The 15,291-nt window shown below is 46.0% G+C and overlaps 1 long non-coding RNA gene across 2 annotated transcripts; it reads right to left on the reverse strand.

Annotated features, from left to right (window-relative positions):
• Positions 1-4,269: 4,269 nt before the first annotated feature.
• On the reverse strand, positions 4,270-11,440 carry LOC129525844 (uncharacterized). 2 transcript variants are annotated; one of them, XR_008670357.2, is made up of 3 exons: positions 11,214-11,440; positions 7,029-7,137; positions 4,270-5,355 (listed from the first exon to the last, which is right to left on the reverse strand). It is a non-coding gene; the product is annotated as an uncharacterized lncRNA (long non-coding RNA). The 2 variants fall into 2 exon arrangements; XR_010129346.1 differs by lacking the exon at positions 11,214-11,440 and adding an exon at positions 8,722-8,979.
• Between the last annotated feature and the right edge of the window lie 3,851 nt (positions 11,441-15,291).

Raw genomic sequence — 15,291 nt, forward strand, 5'->3', positions numbered from 1 at the left:
CTGGTAATAATCTCAGCGCTATATATTTGTTTTTGGTTTTCTGTGGAAGAAGCTTGATTCTATGCTGCCATTTTGGAACCCCTGGTGAAATTTTGATTAAGAAATATTCTGGGCTGGGCGCGGTGGCTCACGCTTGTAATCCCAGCACTTTAGGAGGCCGAGGCGGACGGATCACAAGGTCAGCAGATCGAGACCATCCTGGCTAACACGGTGAAACCCCGTCTCTACTAAAAATACAAAAAATTAGCCGGGCGTGGTGTTGGGTGCCTGTATTCCAGCTACTCAGGAGGCTGAGGCAGGAGAATGGCGTGAACCTGGGAGGTGGAGCTTGCAATGAGCCACAATAGCGCCATTGCACTCTAGCCTGGGCGACAGAGCGAGACTCTGCCTCAAAAAAAAAAAAAAAAAAAAAGAAAAAGAAAAAAAAAAGAAATATTCTGCAAATGTTTTTATATTTTACTTCCTTTTCAATTGCCACCATCAGCATTCTGCAGCCATGTTATTGACAAGCACTTTCACGTAGATCTATACACCTCACCACATTGTTCTCACTCCCTTTCATAAATAGGAATTACTTCTAAGCCTCTGATTCTATGGACTCATCTTGCTTCATCTCTCTCAACATTCTTTGTATTCTGTCATCTGCAACCCTCTTTCTCTTCCTTTAAATTTTACTGCACCTTTTCTTTAAAATATAAATGTAATTCCTATTCTTGGACCTAATGATTCCCTACTTTGGCTTCACATAACAGGAAGAACTCCAGCCTAAGAGTTAGGAATTTCTGATTTATTTACTAAGTACAACACCTAGCTCTCTCTTTACCCTCGGCTCCCACAATGGCTGTGCTGGTTCTCTCTTTACCCTGGGCTCTGCCACTGACTGTGTAGCCTCAGGCTATTAATTTAGCCATCAGAGCCTCAATTTACTTATTGTTAGGTGAAAAGATTAGATCACTGTTGTGGTTTTGTTATGTGATGGTGGTGGTTTGTTTTTCCTTTGTTAATACTAAAACTCTTTCAACAATCTAATGAAATTCATGAACTCTGTAAGGTAAAGCACATTCACACACACATTTTGCAAATAATTTCCAAGTGTTTACAAACTTCCCAGAGCCTATTCATGGACTTGAGCCTAACAATCCTTAGACTGGATATACCCCTTTCTTAATAGTTCTCTCTGGCACTAATTCCTCTTAAAATTAAAAATTAAAAAATTGCAATTTCTATTCCTGCTAAGAATTCATATCTGAGAAAAATGGTTCTGACATCTCTCAGCCATATTCTGATAATCAGGATTTTTAAAAGTCCCTATGCTAAGAAGGTAAGTGGTTTAGGCAAAAAAAGCTCCATAAATCTCAATCTCCTGACCTTTTGATGTGCCCACCTTGGCCTCCCAAAGTGCTGAGATTACAGGCATAAGCCACCTGTTTTTTGCCTCCTAGAAATAAAAGCTAATCACTTGTAGAATTTGGTGGCATTCTCCCTTTGGGTAATTGCTCCACCCATGTGAAATCCTCGCTTCTCCTTTGCCTTCCACCATGACTGTGAGTTTCCTGAGGCCTTCCTAGAAGCAGAAGCCATTATGCTTCCTATACAACCTGCAGAACCTCTTTTCTTTGTAAATTACCGAGTCTCAGGTGTTTATAGCAATGTGAGAACAGACTAATACAGAAAAGTGGTACTGAGGAGTGGGGCGTTGCTATAATGATACCTGAAAATGTGGAAGCATCTTTGGAATTGGGTAACTGGCAGAAGTTGGAAGAGCGTGGAGGCTCAGAAAAAGACAGGAAGATGAGGGAAAGTTTAGAACTTCCTAGAGACTTGTTAAATTATTGTGACCAAAATGCTGATAATGAAGTCCAGGCTGAGGAGGTATCAGATGGAGATGAGGAGCTTATTGGGAACTGCAGCACAGGTCATTTTTGCTATGATTTAGTAAAGAAACTGACTGCATTGTGCCCTTGCTCTAGGGATCTGTGGAACTTTAAATTTGAGAGAGATGATTTAGGGTATCTGGTGGAAGGAATTTCTAAGCAGTGAAATGTTCAAGATGTGGTCTGGCTGCTTCTTCTAACAACATATACTCATATGTGTGAGCAAAGAAATGATCTGAAACTGGAACTTATATTTAAAAGGGAAGCAGAGAGTACAAGTTTGGAAAATTTGCAGCCCAGCCATGTGGTAGAAAAGAGAAGCCTATTTTCTGGGGAGGAATTCAAGAAGGCTGCAGAAATTTACATAACTAAAAGGAAGCCAAATATTGATAGACAAGACAATGGAGAAAAGGGTTCCAAGGCATTTCAGAGACTTTTGCAGCAGCCTCTCCCATCACGGGTCCAGAGTCCTAGGAGGGAAGAATAGTTTCCTTGGCTGGGCCCATGGCCCTGCTGCCTTATGTAGCCTTAGAACACTGCTTCCTGCATCCCAGCCACTCCACCTCCAGCCATCTCTCTCAACATTCTTTGAGAATGCCATGGCTAAAAGGGGCCCAGGTACAGCTCCGGCTACTGCTTCAGAGGGTGTGAGCCATAAGCTTTGGCAGCTTCCATGTGGTATTAAGCCTGAAGGTGCACAGAGTACAAGAATTGAGGCTTGGGAGCCTCCATCTAGATTTCAGAGGATGTATGGAAACACTTGGATGTCCAGGCAAAAGCCTGCTGCAGGGGTGGAGCCCTCGTGGAGAACCTCTACTAGGGCAATGCAGAGAGGAAATGTGGGGTTGGAGCCCCCACATAGAGTACCCACTGGGGAACTGCCTAATAGATAGGCAGTTGAGAAGAAGGCCACCATCTTCCAGACCCTGGAATGGCAGAGCCACTGACAGCTTGCCACCATGTGCCTGGAAAAATTGCAAACACTCAATGCCAGCCCTTAAGAGCAGCCATGGGGGCTGACCCCTGGAAAGCCACAGGGGCAGAGTTGCCCAAGGATTTGGGAGCCCACCCCTTGCACAAGTGTGCCCTGGATGTGGGACATAATGTCAAAGATTATTTTGGAGCTTTAAGATTTAATGACTGCCCTGCTGGATTTCAGACTTTCGTGGGGACTGTAGCCCCTTTCTTTTAGTTGATTTCTCCCTTTTGGAGTTGGAATATTTACCAAATGCCTATATCCCCATTGTATCTTGGAAGTAACTTACGTTTTTCTGATTTTACAGACTTATGGATGGAAGAGACTAGCCTTGTCTTAGATGAGACTTTGGACTTTTGAGTTAATGTTGGAATTAGTTAACACTTTGAGCAACTGTTGGGAAGGCATGATTGTATTTTTCAATGTGAGAAGGACTTGAGATTTGAGTGGGGCCAGGAGTGGAATGATATGGTTTGTATCTGTGTCCCCACCCAAATCTCATGTTCAATTACAATCCCCAGTGTTGGAGGTGGGGCCTGGTGGGAGATGATTGGATCATGGGGGCAGATTTCCCCTTTTGGTGCTGTTCTCATGATAGAGATAGAGTTCTCATGAGATCTGGTTGTTTTGAAGTGTGAGAGGCGCCTCCGCCTCTCTCTCTTCCTTCTGCTCTGGCCATGTGAAGTGCTTGCTCCCCTTCCCATCCATGATTGTAAATTTCCTGAGGCTTCCCCAGAAGCTGAGAAAATGCCAGCATCATGCTTCCTGTATGGCCTGTGGAACCATGATCCAATTAAACCTCTTTCCTTCTTAAATTACCCAGTCTTAGATATTTCTTTATAGCAATGTGAGAAGAAACTAATACAGTAATATTTCTCCATCTTTCAGTCGGCTCCATAAATTGTGACTGACATGTTTAGTAACTTGAAACTCCCACTTCTGCTATATTTATTTGGGAATGCTGTATTGAATTTAAATAGATATGTTGTAAATAAAATAATTTAAAAATATTTTTATATTCAAACAACAGTTAATAATTGGGTAAAGTGGGATTATATTGCAAAATCATTGTGAGCTATTTACCTTTTAAAAGTATAACTTTTCTAGCTCTAGCACTAAAAATGGCCCACAGCAGAATTATCCATTTTAGACTCATGGAACAATTTGATATGCACCCTTAGAACCCTAAATGAGGTCTCTAATACACCACTGAAAGAACGAAGGCTTGGTGAAAAGTAGATAATTCCATAACTTGGTGCCTATAATATCTTATTTCCAGAAAGCAAAATGCTTTCAGACTATGACTATGTGGGTGACACTGACAAGACAAGAACAAGCTTAAAAAATCTTCCACTGGAGATATTACAGTTTGAACAATACAAAGGAAACACCTAAAAGTATATTTCATTGGAACAAGTGTGAGAAAAATCATGATCATTTAATAGTATTCCAGAAAGGATAAACCATAAAGTGTGCTAAAAGAACATTTCAACTCACGAAAAGGATGATTATGTAGTACATATTAATTAGTGGTTATCATGTTATCCTATTTTTTATCACTTTACTATTTAATTGTATAGTATTGGCATTTGTATTATATCAGGAAATTATTGGCTGGGTATGGTGGCTCACATCTGTAATCCCAGCACTTTGGGAGGCCGAGGCAGGAGGATCACTTGAGGTCAGGAGTTTGAGACCAGCCTGGCCAACATGGATAAACCCTGTCTCTACTAAAAATACAAAAAATTAGCCAGGTATGGTGGTGGGCGCCTGTAGTCCCAGCTACTTGGGAGGCTGAGGCAGGAGAATCACTTGAACCCGGGAGGTGGAGGTTGTAGTGAGCTGAGATCACGCTGCTGCACTGCAGCCTGGGTGACAGAGCAAGACACCATTTCAAAAAAAAAAGAAATTATTAAATATATTTGTTCATTTGTTTAAGCATATCAAAATTTGTGGTTATAAGCATAGTTGGTCCATTGATCATGGCAGAGAGAATGAGAGTTGATAAAAGAGAAAAGTAAAATATTAGAAGGGTGTGGAATCCAGTCAATTCGCAGAGTAATTAGTTACAATCTGGATAGAGGGCTCATTACATCATCAATTCAAATCAAGAGCCCAAACATTGTGAAAGTGATCTCTGCTGTAAGATGCATACATGCTCCAGGTTTTCAAGGAAAAAATGCTGGCCTGAAAAGGTCCACTACATTAGAAGGATTTCGGTTTGTATTGTCAGTATGCTTCTGCTACAGAACAAAACACCATAAAACTTAGTGGCTTAAGTTTTCTCTGAATAGTTTCCCCTATTCTGTGGGACTCTTCTGGTCTGGTCTGTTTTGTCTTTGTGCTGAATGTTCAAGGCTGAATGGTCAATGTCTGGTAGTTGGAAGGTTGCTTGGCCTAGGGAGGCTTCAACTAGGATGGCCTGAATCTGCTCCAGGTGATGGCTCATCCTCCAGTAGGTTAGCTCAGGCTTTCCACACGTGGAAGCCTAAGGATTCCAAAAACCTGCAAGGGAGAACAAGCCCCAGTATGTCACATTTGCTATTGTCCCATTGGCCAAAACAATTCTAATGAAAAACTCAGAATCAGTGTTGGAGAGGATTACTCAAGAAGATGTGAACAAATTGGGGACTGTTACTTTAATAACCTATTACAGTTTATTCAGTTTGATTCATTGTATTTTTCAGGTATATATTTTTGAGTTATTGTTTAAAGGCTTATAAATATTTTTCATGTTAAATTTATAGGTCTAGTCACTGGCATTTGAAATGTTTAAGAGAAGCAGGAACAGAAAATTTCAATGTGGTTTGAGATGTCTAAGGAAATTTAATTAATCAAGTTCTAAGTAGTATTAAATATTTAAGAAGGATTTGGCCTGTTACATTTATGAGTTAACACATGAATCAAAGAACAAGCAAAAGTGATTGTTTTTATTTTCTACAAATATTATGAGAGTAATAAATGGACTTAGGAGCTTTGTTAAGTTGAATTTAAAAGCTTGAGAAAAACTAGGATTTAGATTTTGCAACTCAATTTAAGGGACTAAAAATCAAAACACATTACTGTGAAAAAGTTTTCCACATGCAGAAACCCCGCTTGAGATTTAGTAAGTCTCAGTTGACACATTTATTCAATAGTTTATTCAAATCATATTTATGGCCAGGCAAATGGTTCACACCTGTAATCCCAGCAATGTGGGAGGCCGAGGCAGGTGGATCACTGGAGGCCAGGAGTTTGAGACAAGCCTGACTAACATGGCAAAACCATGTCTTTACTAAAAATACAAAAATTAGCTGAGTGTGATGGGGCACACTTGTAATCCTAGCTACTCAGGTGGCTGAGGCATGAAAATAACTTGAACTGGAGAAGCAGAGGTTGCAGTGAGCTGAGATTGTGCCACTGAACTATATCCTGGGTGACAGAGCAAGAGTCTGTCTCAAAAACCAACCAAACAAACAAACAACCATATGAACCATATGTATTAATCATCTACAGTGTATGTATTAATCTAGGCACTGGGAGTATGGTTGTCTTAGTCTGTCTTCTATTACCTAACAGAATACTATATGCTGGATAATTTATAAAGAAAAAAAACTTATTTAGTTCATGAATATGGAGGCTGAGAAGTCAAGAACATGGCACTGGCGTCTGGTGAGGGGCTCCTTGCTGTGTCACAACATGGCAAAGGGCATCACATGACAAGTGGTCAAGCATGTGCATGTCAGCTCAGGTCTTTCTTTCCCTTCTTATCTTCCTCTTCTTATAAAGCCACCAGTCCCATCATGGGGGTGGGGGCCCACACTGATGACCTTATCTAATCCTAATTACGTCCTAAAGGTTCCACTTCCAATCAACATTTGAATTTGGGGATTAAGTTTCCAAGACATGAAATTTAGGGGACACATTCAAACCATAGCAATGTTAGGAAATGACTCCCAGTCCCTTCCTTCATTCAGACTTAACACCAGCAGAGCACATATTGGAAAAAACAATTCAAACAAACGGCATGATTTCAGATAATGGAGACACAAATATCAGTCAATCAGAGACTAATTCCTAATCCCATCTTCCTCATTGTGAAGGGTATTCTGTCTCCTCTCCCATTTTCCAGGAATGGGATCAGTGGGCATTTCCTTTTTCCCATAGCCAAAGACACCACCAAGTGCTCCATTTCCTACCTGACTGATTCTTGATACCAGTCTACCGCTTCTTTCATAATCAGTCAGTGAACCCAAAACTGTTGTTTGGCTATCAACTGTCTCCTTTAGACACTTCTCGAGGGTGCTTCTGTCAGGGAAGAGAAGTGAAGAGAAAAGTAAGAATCCAGAGCACATGCAATAAACAAAGCAACCCAAAGTTGATAAGCATTCAGCAAACATTCACTGAACACCTCACACTCAGCTAAGTGTGAATGGTGAGAGAGCAACACAGGAGGGAGGAAGCCAGGATCCTTGCCATCAGGGGGGATCAATCTTGTAGACAAGGCAAAATTACATTTCACCCAAAGACACCTATATTTTTTACATTTTAAGATTTCTAAAATGGGACTTCATCTTACAATCATGACACCTTCGACTGGATGAACTACAGTAACTACAACACCAAGCAGCATTGTGCAAAGCCTACAGCAATTAGGACACTGGACCAAGGTCAGGATGCGTATTAGAATCACCTGGGAAACTTTTAAAACTACCTTATGCCCAGATCCCACTCCAGACCAACTGAATCAGTATGAAAGAGTGGGGTTGAGCATTTTGGCATTGGTACTTTTTTTTTTTTTTGAGATGGTGTTTTACTTGCCACCCAGGCTGGAGTGCAGTGACATGATCTCAGCTCACTGCAGCCTCTGCCTCCTGCGTTCAAGTGATTCTCCTGCCTCAGTCTCCCAAGTAGCTGGGACTACAGGTGCCTGCCACCACGCCTGGCTAATTTTTTGTGTTTTTAATAGAGATGGGGTTTCACCATGTTGACTGGGCTGGTCTCGAACTCCTGACCTCAGGTGATCCACCCACCTTGGCCTCCCAAAGTGCTGGGATTACAGGCATAAGCCACCACGCCTGGCCAGCAATGGTAGTTTTTAAAGCACCCCATGAGATCCTAATATGTAGCCAGAGTTGAGAACCAGGATAGTAATTTCAAATGAGAGTACACATTCCCTGAGGTTACCCGAAGACTTTCCATGGGGCATGCTGACACGAATACTTTGGTAGAGGTCAGCACACTAGGGCTTATGGATGAAAGCTGCTCCCTGTTTCTGTACCCCCCAGGGAGCTAAGATGGTTTTTACATTTTTTAATGGTTGGGGGAAAAAATCAAAAGGGAAGTAATATTTGGGGACACATGAAATTCAAATGTAAGTGTCCATAATTAAAGTTTTATTGGAGCATAGCCATAATCTTTTGTTTACATATTGTCTATGGCTGCTACAAGGTCAGAGTTAAAGAGTTGGGATAGGACCATATGGCTGGCAAAGCCTGAAATATTTACTATCTGACACTTTACAGAAAAAATTTGCTGAGGCTGGCTTGAAGAGAATGAATCTTCAGAATCTCAACATTTTATGTCCTATTCCAGAAACTGACCTGCCTGTAAAGGTACAGCTGTTAAGGTGTCAGGTGTGGGTGGAGGCTCATCCCCTTTCCCACGCTTTTTTCATAGTTGTCCTCCCACTTTCAGAAGAAAGGTAGGCCTCTCACCAACACTGGGGTATGAAAAAAACCCTAGGCACCAGACAAAAGAATAATCCCAAATACTGGTGTCTGATGGGACTCTGACCACTGGGTAACCATATGTATCTATATATCGATATATATGTGCATTTGTGTGTGTGTAATATATAGTAAATCAGGTGAGTTCGAAATATTGCCTTACCAAACCTGAAGGAGAACCCAATCAAGTTGTCAGCTGGCAAATTATTGAAAGTATTTGGCTGAGTGTAGTGGTGCATGCTTGTAGTCCCAGCTACTTGGGAGACTGAGATGGAAGGACCTCTTGAGGCCAAGAGTACAAGTCCAGCTTGGGCAACCTAATGAGACCACATCCCTAAAAAAAAAAAAAAAAATTGGTGACGGATGGCTATGTGATTTTTGGCATATAACTTAGAAAGGGTTCAAAGAATTGAGTAACATAGTGATAAAAAATTAATGTCATAATTATTTATGGAAACAAGGTACTTTAAGGCTTACATCTAAAATATGTTAAAATGCTGAGTATTGTCTCATAGGAATAAGCAATATTCACAGATACGTGAACTAATTAGGAAGAAAAAGCCCATTAATTTCATTAAGAGGTGAATTTCAAATAACAATTTGTTATAATGTTTAATAATTACTTATTAATATGTGGATTATATTTACATTATTTTGATCAATTATGTACTAATAATTGTAATGATGATGAAATGAGGATCTCAATTTCTTGCTGCGGGCAAAGGCCCTTTTTCGTTCTCTGCCACTTGAGCCCCTCATAGGATGGCTCACAGTGAGGCAGGAGAATAGGGTCTGGAGGCAGGAAACCTAAGGTGATTGGTGCTGACTTCCTAGAACTGAATCAAAAGGAAAACCCCACCTCTCTGACAGTTGAAAAATGGAAAGTACCCCTGATTGGTCACCTCCCCGTGGCCAATCAGACTGGTTACCTTCCACAACCAATCAGACTGGTTGGGGGCCAAGTCTTCATTTGCATAGGGTACAACCAAATAACCAATGAGAAACCTCTAGAGGGTATTTAAACCCCAGAAGATTTTGCAGCAGGTGTTCTTGAGCCAGTTACTAGAGTGGGCTCCCACTTTGTGGAGTGTAGTTTCATTTCAATAAATCTGAGCCTTCCTTGCTTCATTCTTTCCTTGCTTTGTTTGTGTGTTTTGTCCAAAATGCCAAGAGCCTGGAGGACAAGTAATCAAGACCCTCCACCTGTAACAACGGCATGGCTTCTTACAGAGCAAAGAACTGACAGAGAGGCTGGGCAAGACAGAAGCCATGGCCTTTTTGGAACCTAATCTTGTAAGTGACATCCTATCATTTTTATTGCATTCTGTTTATATTCGATCTATTCAATTGTTAGCCCCAAGCGGGGAGGGGGTGGGGAATTTAGGGGGTTCTGACTACCAGGAGGTGGGATTCAGGGGCTATCTTAGAAGTTGCCTCCCACAAAAGCCAATTTTTACATAGCAATTATATCCTCTGCATCTATTTAAATTTAGCATGGTTTTAGATGTCATCTTAAAAATGCATGAAAGGGGCTGGGCGCGGTGGCTCACGCCTGTAATCCCAGCACTTTGGGAGGCCGAGGCAGGCGGATCACGAGGTCAGGAGATCAAGACCATCCTGGCTAACACGGTGAAACCCCGTCTCTACTAAAAATACAAAAAGAAAAATTAGCAGGGCGTAGTGGCGGGCGCCTGTAGTCCCAGCTACTTGGGAGGCTGAGGCAGGAGAATGGCATGAACCCGGGAGGCGGAGCTTGCAGTGAGCCAAGATCGCACCACTGCGCTCCAGCCTGTGCGACAGAGCGAGACTCCGTCTCAAAAAAAAAAAAAAAAAAAAGCATGAAAGGATGCAGAGTTTTCCAAAATTCTTTTAGAAACAAACAAGCAAAAATATTTATAGATCACTGAGCTTCAGGCCTCATTCATCCAGGTCCTGTCCTTTGTGAGGGGCTCACAGAGATCATGGCCAGGGCACAGCCAGCACGGGGCAAAGGCCTTGAGCGTTTTGGACAGTGAGAAGCCCCATCGCCCCAGATCTGGGAGATCCTCTCCCGGCCGGTGGAATATGCAAGGGAAAGGCCATGTGAGTCTAGATTCCATGGTGTTAATGCCAGGCAGAGGCAGACTTTAACAGACAAGGAAATGAAGATGATGATGGGTTCAGGAGGAAGAGGATAAAAAGTTTACCGGGCCGGGCGCGGTGGCTCACGCCTGTAATCCCAGCACTTTGGGAGGCTGAGGCGGGTGGATCACAAGGTCAGCAGTTCGAGACCAGCCTGACCAACATGGTGAAACCCCGTCTCTACTAAAAATACAAAAAAATTAGCTGGGCTTAGTGGCGGGCGCCTGTAATGCCAGCGACTTGGGAGCCTGAGGCAGGAGAATTGCTTGAAACCGGAAGGCGGAGGTTGCAGTGAGCCGAGATTGCACCACTGCACTCTAGCCTGGGCAATAAGAGCAAAACTCCATCTCAAAAAAAAAAAGTGCAGTTTACCAAAGGCAAATGTGGCCGGAGCGTGTAGGATGAACTAGGGAAGAGGAGGCTCGAAGCCACGGACTGGCCATGAGGCTGGCAGGAACCTAGAAGAGGGGAAACGCGTGCCCGACTTGGTATCGTCCTGGAGGGTCCAGAGAGGAGAGGATGCAGGCAGCATACGTTTTAAGGGATGAGTCGTCGGAACTGGATGCTAATCAGATATAATCAGCTGACGACATTCCTTCTGTGGAGTAAGCCACTTGGGAAGACACTCTTGGGTGCGGAGGGGACCCAGCGGGACGAGACCAGGTGCCTGCTGTCTCCCAGGTTCGCGCAGGAAGGCTGGGAATTTCCTTGCCTCCTCCCCACCGCACCATCCTCCACCCCCGGCCCGGAGCTGTCTCTACCTGGAGAGAAAAAACGGAAAGGCCGAGAAATCAGAGCCAGAGGGCAGAGTGAAAGGGGTGGGGATGGGAGAGGACACAAAGGGGTTAGGACTAAGAAAACGGACTTCCTAGAGTCCCGACTTGAGGGCTTGACTTCAAGAAGAGAAACAAGAGAAGTCTGAAACGGGGGCGAGAGCAAAGGCAGGGGGTTGGGGTGGGGGGTGGGGGGCGGCGATTATAATCGACTTTTATGGCTTGACGGCCAGGGCGGAAATTAAATTTGGGGGCCAGCTAAGGCTAGAGAGTAAGGTGACGGCTCGCCCCGCGGGTTTGGAGCTGTGCGCTGGGGGCCAAGGGAGCAGCGGGAGGAGCGCATGCCTGGGGCGCACGGGCCGGGAGGGGCGGGAGGAGAGCCCAGTCCCCAGCTCAGATTACTCTCCTAGGCACGGTCCCCACCTGAGCCGGGGCTGGAAGCTGGAAATCCGAGTAGAGCTGACTCGGACTCAGCTGCCCAAGGGAAAGCCTCCGGGCGGTCCTCGCTGCGCCCCTAGTCCGGGGCCCCGACCCCTCCCGGACACTGCTTGGGCCGTGCGGGTGCCGCGTTGCCGGCCACTCGTCGTCCCGGGGTCTCAACTGGGGCCGCTCCTGCTGTTCTAGAGCTTGCTGGCCCCGGCGCGCCTCTTTTGCAGCTCCTGTACTACTCGAGGGGACCACGTCGTCCCGGAGGCGCGGCCACCGAGAGGATGCTGCGGCCTCGGGGCGGCGGGGGCGGGCGTTTCAGGGCTACTCACCCGAGCTGGGAAGGCAGGAAGTCTGTGCTGGCTGGGGGTTGGTCTCAGAGGGACTCTGGGGCTTGGACACAAAAATCGCGGCGCACTGGGGAGGACACCCGGAGCGGTGGGAACTGCGGTGTGGACCCGGGAAAAAAGGGGGTTGGAGGTGGGGGGAGATCGCGCCGCACGCGTTGCATAACCTGACCTGCCCTCCTGGGCTGGAGGCAGGAGTGACACCTCCGCCTGAGCCGCAGTTCAGAGAAGGCTACCGCGGCGCTGGGTCCTGCGGGACAGCCAGCAGGGCTAGGGTGGAATGGGAGGAGGGGAAGGAGCCCTGAGAGGAGCCAGGATGGGTCTGGACCTGGCTCCAAGTCGCGTGCCCTACACACCCCCTCTGCGCTGCCCAGCGGGGCACGGCCCGACCTCGGAAGGCCCATCCGGCTCTCGGAAGTGGCCGCTCTACCAGCTGCCCATAATGCTGCCGAGGAGCCTGTGCCAGTCCCAAGGCTGCCGTGCAGCAAGCGGGCGGCCCGACTGACTTCAGCCGCGTCCCCTGCGTCAGACAAGTGGGCGTCCCCTGCGTCGAGACAAGTGGGCGATCCGCGAGGCCTGCAGGGACCAGAGTGCTAAGACGTGGCATGACCTTTCGGGGAGAACTGCGCAGAGGGTGGCCAAGGGTCACCTCCCTAGAGGGGCGAAGCCCTGAGATGTGAGAATGATTCTTAAGACAGCGCCCTTCCCGCCCCTTCCAACCCCCCAGACCACCACCCGGGTCTGGGAACAGGGTGAGCGCATGGCGAGAGGTTGTCTGGTTTTGTAGCTATCAAGTTGTACCCCCGCTGCGCCCATAGGAAGTGACTCATCTGCTTGTCAGGTAGTGGCCTTGCTGTGAGCCAGGGCCATATTAAGAAAAGAAAGAAAAAAAGGAACAGCAAAACACTGTGCCCCTGCACAATGTGCTCCCCTTTCTTCTGCCCTCCCTCTCCTAGGCTGTCCTCTTCTTCCTCCACTTGTAGTTTGCTCAGCCCCCTCCCCTCCACTGCCACCCCCGACCCAGTTGAATAATGCTCGTATCTGAGTCAGCGGATGTGAAACAAAGGGTTATTTCTCCTTATCTAATTTTATGGAAGATTGACTAAAAGAGGGTGGAGAGTGTGTCTATTTAGCAGGAAAAAGATGTTTTTAACGTGAATAATATTGAGAAATGTGCTGTGACTTTCACTGTTGGGCAAAGCAGGGAGACGCCTGCCTAGCTGGCCCTTCCTGCAGGCTTGGTAAAAAGTCCTCTCCGGTGGAGGATTGGTGGCCATTTGTCAGGTACCTAAAGAATACAAGGCGCTATGCTAGGAACTAGAACTGTACAGAAATATCCCGAAGGCTCTAATGTCATGGGACCTAACTCATTTAGGAGGAAGTAAGGCTTGAAGGTAGAGAACTATCTTGCAAGGCCGCCTGTGGCAAGCTCTGCACAATCAGTGAATGTACAGAAATCCAGGGTAAACAAAAATTACTTCCAACTGGGATATACTTCATAGAAAAGGCATCTGGGTTGGGGCGCAGTGGATAACGCCTGTAATCCCAGCACTTTGAGGGGCTGAGGTGGGTGGATCACCTAACTTCAGGAGTTCCAGACCAGCCTGGCCAGCCTGGCCAACACGATGAAACCCTGTCTCTGCTAAAAAAAATACAAAAAATTAGCTGGGCATGGTGGTGGGTACCTGTAATCCCAACTACTCCGGAGGCTGAGGCAGGAGAATCGCTTGAACCCAGGAGGCGGAGGTTGCAGTGAGCCAAGATGGCGCCACTGCACTCCAGCCTGGGCAACGAGAGCAAAACTCTGTCTCCAAAAAAAAAAAAAAAAAGAGAGAAAAGAAAAAGAAAAGGCATTTGGACAGCCCTGGGGTTGGCAGAAGACTTCCGGGTGGTAGAAGCCCAGGTCCTTGGGTGGGACAGGATAAGGTATGTGGCTAGAGTGGAGAATCTGTGTGGCAGGAATGTGAGAAAAGATGCCGGAAAAGGAGATAGGGACTCCTTTGGGTGTGGCATGGGAACTGGGCTTTGACTTTCATTGCATAGTGAAGCAACTGAAAGTCATGAGCCAGGGCACAGCGTGGCTCCAGAGAGGGCTGGAGAGAGATGCTTGCTGGCCATATTTGTCTGCAATCTTCCACTCTTCTTTCTTCTTACTCTACCCTTTTTTTTTTTTTGACAGAGTCTCGCTCTGTCACCCAGGCTGGAGCACAGTGGTGCCATCTCAGCTCACTGCAAGCTCCGCCTCCTGGGTTCAAGCCTTTCTCCTGCCTCAGCCTCCCAAGTAGCTGGGACTACAGGCACCCACCACCACGCCTGGCTAATTTTTTGGTATTTTTTTAGTAGAGATGGGGTTTCACCATGTTAGCCAGGATGGTCTTGATCTTCTGACCTTGTGATCTGCCTGCCTCAGCCTCCCAAAGTGCTGGGATTACAGGCGTGAGCTACCGTGCCCAGCCTCACTCTACTCTTTGTAAACCTGGCTCACAGAAAACTCATCTCCATGGACAAACAGCTCTGCTCCAGTGACTGGTCGTTTTCAAGAGAAAGAAACCCCGGGCTCTCTCTCTCTCCCTGGTGTTGTAGTGATATAGTGAGGGGCTTACAGATGTGGCTTCAGAAGACGTGGATTTGCATACCAACTTCGCTGCTTACTATCTCTGCAACCTTGGGGAGTTTCTGCCTGGGTCTGGGTTTCCTCAATTCCACCATGAAGGCACTGGGTGAGCCTTCTTAAAGTGAGCCTGCACCACCTTCCAGATTATGAATTTCTATTGAAAGCCCAGTTAGATTTAGCCCTCCATGACTCTATTCTGAGACAGAGAGGAGGCTTTTGCAGGCCTGCTCTGTTGCTGACTCAGGGCTGCAAGCACAGGACGTGGGGCTTGATAAATAAGTGTTGAATGAAAGAACAAAAGAATGCAATGCATGAATAAAGGAATGAATGGTTAGCTCTGCTTGGAAAGCATTGGTAAGCTGAGACCAGCCCCAGCACGGGTTCTGGCTGCCTGGGGTTAGCACCTCAAAACCCAGATAACTCTGATGTTCCCACAAAAATCAATACTGGAG

The sequence above is a fragment of the Gorilla gorilla genome, chromosome 10, assembly GCF_029281585.2.
Source record: "Gorilla gorilla gorilla isolate KB3781 chromosome 10, NHGRI_mGorGor1-v2.1_pri, whole genome shotgun sequence".
Classification (NCBI taxonomy): domain Eukaryota; kingdom Metazoa; phylum Chordata; class Mammalia; order Primates; family Hominidae; genus Gorilla; species Gorilla gorilla.